The following is a 7,354-nucleotide window of genomic DNA, read 5'->3' as shown; positions in this document are numbered from 1 at the left end:
CCTTTTATTAACATAACCATCTTGCGACGTGGTTTGGAAGGTGTGGTACAGGCGGTGGAAAGGACGCGAGAAACTCTCTCCATTTGGCGTCGGTGACAAGGACGGGACACCTGACGAAATCGTAGGATTAGTGGGTGACAAGCAGATGAAACGGGACTAGCTAAGCTCTTATTTAGGCATGTATTTAGGCTTCCTTGGATGACAGCTGCGACTGATTGTTAACACTTCCTTGTTCCACGTATAAGATCAGTAAACAGAGAAGGCAAATAACAGCAGCCATTAGGGTGAAGGTGACAAGCGCCACATAACATATGGTTCAACAGCCCCTCCACCCCCAAGGGCAGGTCCCGTGCCTTGGTGATCCTAAAACCCCGTCACTCGAGACGGATGACCCGAGGTGACTAACTTGGCAGCGAGTAAACATGTGCGTCTGCTGCGTCACACCTCCCGCCACTTGCGTCCAGTGTACCGAGTGTTTGTGGTGCCGCTCGGACGAGTGTGCCGCTGCCTCCCGCCGCCCGGTCCTGAGACACGGGAGGCAGTGACACTTGTTCAGTGGCAGAGTCCGTCTCGGCTCTTGGCGGCGGTCAGTGGGTCGCCGCCGTGGCTGCTATTTCAGGTGTGTGGTGAGTGGCTCGCCCTTGCCCCGTAATGCCCCGCGCCAGCCAAGGCATGCAGGTAACCGGGAGGGAATTTATGGTTTCCGCAGTTATTTCGTCTGCGCGTTGAAGCCACTGCTCCCGACGCCAAGTGGTTATAAATACGGGTGAGCAAAGCATTACGGGACCACTCCTGCTCCCCCCACATGCCGTCGATTAGTCTCAGTTCGTTTCGTTCAGCGGATTATTGTTATTATTTTTTACCCACTTCGACTGTCCGCCAAATACATCAAGGTCATACTCCCCTCAAAGACCTCCCTCCTGCGGGTTATATTATGCAGACTAAAATATTACGGATATATTTTTAGAAAGGGGGGATATGCGAGAAGTGGGAGAGAGGGATAGAGAGAGGGAGGGAGAGAGAGCTAAGGGTTGAAGCGAGTGTCCAATGAGTTTGTGACATGTAGGATGCGCTTAGCCTATTGGAATGGTTTTAAGGAAGGATGCTGTAAAACGATTGAATGGCTATAGAAAGAAATGTTTATATGGGTTCAAAAAAAGATTATGACTTTATAGGTGTCGCTGTTAGAAAGTCTCATACCCCCCCTCCCTTGTTGTGCATTCATTCCTACCGTTGTATCATTTTAGTTTCATGGTGCTACCTACACATGTACTAATAGTTGTATAATCACACACTGTCCTGCCTGGGGGTTGGGATGGCATGTTCCTCCCTTCTTCCTTGTTGTTTACCTGCAACAATAAACTATCCATTAATACCACGCTGGAGTAGTGCGGCATACTTCTAGTGAAAACGTAAATTGGACATTGTTCGGTGTAAAGTGCTCGTTTGACTTGAAAAGGGTATTGTTAGGTGTATAATGATAAATTGAGCTGTCACAAAGGTACTGTATGGTGAACAAAAGATTCTATATGACGTTCCAAGGGCGTAAGAGTTTTTTTTATGAGCCTCTCTCTCTCTCTCTCTCTCTCTCTCTCTCTCTCTCTCTCTCTCTCTCTCTCTCTCTCTCTCTCTCTCTGTGTGTGTGTGTGTGTGTGTGTGTGTGTGTGTGTGTGACGGGGACGGTGCTGGAGAGTGTGGAAGGGCTCTACATATTCACATTGAAGAAAGGAGGATGAGAGAAAGGGGGTAAGAGAGACAGGTGGTTGTAGTGGAGTAGGAGAGGATAGAGATTTTTGTCCGGTGTATGTTGGTGAGCGCCGTGCTGTTTTATGAGTGCGGGTAAAGAAACGGAGGAGTGTTGTCGCTCCGGTGTAAATGAGTGTTGCCGCCATAAATCTCCGCTTCCTTCTCTTCTGGTGGCTTGTCCTCCTTCGCTGCATCCATAATCAGCACCATCTGGGTCATGGCGCAGACACACACACACACACACACACACACACACACACACACACACACACACACATATAAAAAAAGCACTATCGAGTTTCGTTATAGGCGTAATAAGCAAACGAGAGAGAGAGAGAGAGAGAGAGAGAGAGAGAGAGAGAGAGAGAGAGAGAGAGAGAGAGAGAGCTTGTCTTCACCATCAAAGTTTTCATTTTTACGTAACTACACTTTTTATACAATATTAAAAAAAATCTTCTGAGACTATGTTCCTCTCGAGTATCGGACGTGTGTGTGTGTGTGTGTGTGTGTCGGTGCGTGACGAAGATGATGACTGTATCAGATAACGCTAAAGTCTTTATGAGAGAGAGAGAGAGAGAGAGAGAGAGAGAGAGAGAGAGAGAGAGAGAGAGAGAGAGAGAGAGAGAGAGAGAGAGAGAGAGAGAGAGAGCCACAGCCGAGTTCTAGTGCATACCTGCTCACCATGTCACCCAGGTAGCGGCACACACGTCGGTCTCCCCGGCAGATATAAATATTCTATAAAGACAGGCAACAACAGCCCGGCCCTCCTTTTGCGGGCAAGCCACGAGCGCCCGTCAGTCCGTGTGTGTGTGTGTGTGTGTGTGTGTGTGAGAGAGAGAGAGAGAGAGAGAGAGAGAGAGAGAGAGAGAGAGAGAGAGAAGAGGGGAGGAGCATAGTATCATTATCGATCAATGTAGCGTAGTAGTACAAGTGAATGTGAGGTGAATGTGCATTTGCCATTTACCACCCTGCTCTCTCTCTCTCTCTCTCTCTCTCTCTCTCTCTCTCTCTCTCTCTCTCTCTCTCTCTCTCTTCTATGACTCACTGTTAAGGTGCTTTTGTGTACTTACGTTTCTATGGTAACCCAAAATTCTGCGGGTACATGCTTAAGTGTGTGTGTGTGTGTGTGTGTGTGTGTGTGTGTGTGTGTGTGTGTGTGTGTGTGTGTGTGTGTTCCACCTTCGCCGTAGGGTCAGCGGGTGACGTGTTAGGAGGGATGACTCAGGCGGGACAGGTAAGGGCGACAGGTGAGTGAGTGGTGAGCGCGAGGAAGCAGCAGGTTCAGCGACCGCCAGGGAGAAAGGGAGGTGGGTAGGAGGGGCTGCAGGAAGGGAAAGAGGGGGCAAGTTAGAAAGGACGGATTAGACAACGTTGGGAGAGATAAGGAAATGGGAGGAAATGGTGAAGATGAAAGAGAAAGAGGAAGGGAAAGAGGCTGCAGGAAAGAAAAAGAGATGGTGAGAAAGATGGAAAGGAGGGAAAGAAAAGTGGTAGCCTACATTGCAAGCGATAAGGAAAAAGAAGGAAATAGCGGAGATAAAACAAGGAGAGAGAGGGAGGGAAAGGGGTTGGAGGAAAGAAAAATAGGTGGTAAGTGAAGAATAGGGAGGGAGAGAGAAGTGCATTGCAAGCGATAAGGAAGGAGGAGGAAGTTGTCAAGGTAAAACTGCAGAGAGAAAGATGACTATAAGGTGCCGTAAGGAAGAGAAAGGAGTGGTAAGGAGGAAGCAAGGAAGAGAAAGGAGTGGTAGGGAGGAAGGAGTGGGAGAAAAGAATAAGCGGTAGAGAACGTTGGGGACGATAAGGAAGAGGAAGGTAATGGTGGTGGTCAAATAGATTACAGGTAAGAATGGGGAAACGAGGGAAGGAGGAAGGGAAGGGGAAGCGATGGCAAGAGAAAGGGGGTGGCAAGAAGGGAAGGCAGAGAGAGAGAGGGGGAGGAGGGGGTTAGAAATTGCGGGGAGGAGAAAGGAGGAAAGACAGAGTGGAGATTGTTTGTGGGGAAGGAAATGAGGGGAGGGAGGGAGGAACGGAGGATTGCGGAAGGAAAACGAGGAAAAGGAAAGGGAGACGAAACAGGGGATGGAGGGAGGGAGGGAGGAAGGAAAAGAAGGCAGGAAGGAGGAATGAGTATGAGGATGGAAGGAAGGCCAAGCGAGCAATGAGAAGAAAACACGTGGAAGCTCGGAAGGGAAGAAAAACAGAGAGAGAAATGAAGAGAAAGGGGTATGAGGAGGAAAGGAGATACAAGGAGAGATAACCGGGAAGCTCAGGAGGATAGAGAGAAGGCAGGGAGGACAGGAATGCAGGGAGGAGGAAGAGGGGAGGAATGTGGAAGGTCGGAATGGTGGGAAGGGAGGAGGAGGAGGAGGCCGGGGGGGGAATTGAGGAGTTGGGGGAAGAGAAAGGGGAGAGAGGGAGGGTGCTGGTGTCCTGTCTCTCCCTGCGGCATGGAGAGTTGGGAGGTACACAGACAAGCACGGCAAGATTATGAGGCATAGCGGAGGAGAGAGAGGAGGCAGCCAGAGGAAGGGAGAAAGGCGGAGGAAGGGAAAGGCTGAGTGAGAGCTGCCTAAGGAGTGAGTGAAGGGGACGACTGAGGAAGGGTAGTTAAGTGAGGGCGAGGGAGAGGAGAGTGGCTGAAGGGAATGGCTGAGGAAGGGGAGCTAAGAGAGAGGGAGGGAGGGGAGAGAAGAGTGGATGAAGGGAATGGCTGAGGAAGGAGAGGTGAGTGAGAACGAGAGAAAGGAGAGGAAGTTAAGTGAGAGCGAGGGAGAGGAGAGTGGCTGAAGGGAATGGCTGAAGAAGGGAAGCTAAGAGAGAGGGAGGGAGGGGAGAGAAGAGTGGATGAAGGGAATGGCTGAGGAAGGAGAGCTGAGTGAGAACGAGAGAAAGGAGAGGAAGTTAAGTGAGAGCGAGGGAGAGGAGAGTAGCTGAAGGGAATGGCTGAGGAAAGGGAACTAAGAGAGAGGGAGGGAGGGGAGAGAAGAGTGGATGAAGGGAATGGCTGAGGAAGGAGAGCTGAGTGAGAACGAGAGAAAGGAGAGGAATGGCTGACGAAGGAGAGGGAGGGAGAGGAGAGGAGAGGAGAAAGTGAATGTGCGTTAAGTGAGTATAAGGAACTGGCCGTTATCGCAACAGAGGGGAGGCAGAGCTAAAGTGCCTTGAGTCCTGTGTCCTCGACTATCATGTCAAGGGTAAGGTGGCAAGACGACGACCAAGGCAAGAACATTAATGGTGACAGCGGAGCAATCCTGTCCTTTGTTAGTGCAGAGAAAATAGATCCATTTATTTATTTACTTATACATCAACCATCTCTATTTTCATCTTCCTCTCCTCCTTCTCCTCCTAATCATAATCCTCTTCCTCCTCCTCCTTACAGTCGGTTGTTCTTCATGGTTCGAGACAAAAAGTGGTGGCGTGAATACTTGAATTTCTTGTTCCGTAAAGGCTCTTAGGCAAAAAAAAGAAAAAAAATGCACCGACTTGCGCATGTTGTAAAGTTAAGGGAAGAACATAATTTGCATAAATAAATAAAGCAAAAATGAATAAATAAGTAAATAAACAAACCAATACGAAACTCGACATGTATTTATCAGACGAAGTAACAAAACGTAAATAAACGCAAGGCGCCCCTCAGACCGAAAATCATATACACTGAATGTCAGCAATGCACCGCCGAGCGAGTTTTTGTGATGAGCGACGTCGGCAAAGAAGTGGCTGAGGCCGAGCAGCAGAGCGCCAAGGTAACGCTCACAAAAAGGGGCCCGGGAACCCGTCACGCTGTTAAAGCATCACGTTCAGGCGAGCGTCCAAGAACCACCTGACTCATGAGACTTTCTAATTTGACTTCTGTGAGAAAAAACAAGAGAAAAGTTAAAGCCACCTTTCAGTTAGACATCGTTAGGCTCACAAAAATTCCGCGAATTTATTCTCTCTCTCTCCCCAACACACACACACACACACACACACACACACACACACACACACACACACACGACTGTACGTATAATACACTCGTTCACTGTAACATTACACTGCAGTGGCATACCTTTAAGAACAATGGCCATGTAACCATTCAGAAAGATATGCGCAAATAGGGGCATTGGTGTACAAGGGATTGTATGCACGACCCAGATTGGTCTGGCCTAAAAAAGACACCTGAGGGCGGGCAGCGCAAGCATGCTGTGGGCAGGTCCATAAAGGTTCTACTGTGCCTCCCTCAGGATGAAGGGAACTGTGCCGCTCAGGAAACGGTAACGAGACTGTTTCTCGCTTAGATAACATGCGACAACACTACTGGCATGATATAACACTTACGACAACATACGACAACACTATCGGCATCTTTCTGTTTGTCACGTAGCTCAGTATCCGACCCCCATACTCTACTACAAGAGTGGCGTCGAGAGATCTCTCGATGCTACCGGGCATGCAGCGAGCCCTGCTGGCGGTGCCGAGCAGTGGGTGTTGTTGTTTCAAGGCTGCTGCCGCAGGGCTGTCCGTCACGAGCAGCACGCCGCCACAGCCACCAAACGTGACCACCAAATAAAAAAAAGTCTATAACGGCCACCACTTTCTATTAAAGAATGCAACTGCATACATATATATATATATATATATATATATATATATATATATATATATATATATATATATATATATATATATATATATATATATATATATATATATATATATATATATATATATATATATATATATATATATATATATATATATATACACACACACACACACACACACACACACACACACACACACACACACACACACACACACACACACACACACACACACACACACACACACACACACTTTTGGTTCAAACATCATAAAATTATCAACAAAACATACTTCATATCCCTCGCGAAACAAACGAATGCAAGATTCGAGAAAAAAAATAGAGGAATCTTGATACTAGCATTATTCTAATATTTCCGGCGAACAAACGGCAAGACAGAACAAAATATGCAGCGACACACGGCACACTGAGGAGATGTAGAGCCGAGGGGGGAGGCAAGTGGTCACGAAGCCATCAGGCGTGGGTGCGCCGCAGAGCACCTCCGGGGATGAGAACACACTCATAACTTCTCCCCCACCTGTATACCCGCTTCCTCTTTTTACTGTACCCTTGATTAAGTTTGTGTTTAGGATGGTGGTGGTGGTGGTGGTGGGTGGGTGGGGGGGGGGGTGAGGAGGCGCGGAGGACAAGGATGCATGGAGCCGAGGCCGCAGCATAGCGTCCTTCATTTTACTGTATTGCGTCCTTCTTGTGATATAAACTATTTTTTCTTGAAGGAAACGTCAATACATCTCTGGAACAAAATCTGATACTTATTTTCGGTATCATTTGCTTATTTTTTAAGAGCAGCGTTTAACGATTTTTATTTTTATTTGCCCTTGGTTTATATCTTTATCGTAAAACATGCACCAATGTGTGATGCTGTCCACCTAGCTGGAGACCCTCCCCCCCCCCCACACACCTGCTTTTAATGGCTCCATGCTGTTGTTGGTGCTGGCGGCCGCTTCCCCGTCGCCACATTGCCTGCCACCTTCCCACAAATAAGTGTATCAGCTGATTTAC

At 48.0% G+C, this 7,354-nt stretch overlaps 1 protein-coding gene across 3 annotated transcripts in view; it reads left to right on the top strand.

Annotated features, from left to right (window-relative positions):
* Positions 1-7,354, top strand: part of LOC126996662 (hillarin-like) — a 51,403-nt gene that overhangs the window by 1,869 nt on the left and 42,180 nt on the right. Inside the window, exon 1 of one of the 3 annotated variants that reach the window (XM_050857364.1) lies at positions 498-619. The exons of the other annotated variants lie outside the window; for them this stretch is intronic. The gene's annotated coding sequence lies outside the window, so the exon portion shown is untranslated. Of the gene's footprint in view, positions 1-497; positions 620-7,354 lie in introns of those variants that run through there. 3 annotated transcript variants of the gene reach the window in all.

Source organism: Eriocheir sinensis, chromosome 10 (assembly GCF_024679095.1).
Source record: "Eriocheir sinensis breed Jianghai 21 chromosome 10, ASM2467909v1, whole genome shotgun sequence".
Lineage (NCBI taxonomy): Eukaryota > Metazoa > Arthropoda > Malacostraca > Decapoda > Varunidae > Eriocheir > Eriocheir sinensis.
Note: the sequence above shows the minus strand (reverse complement) of the source record. Positions and strands in the feature narration are given on the sequence as shown.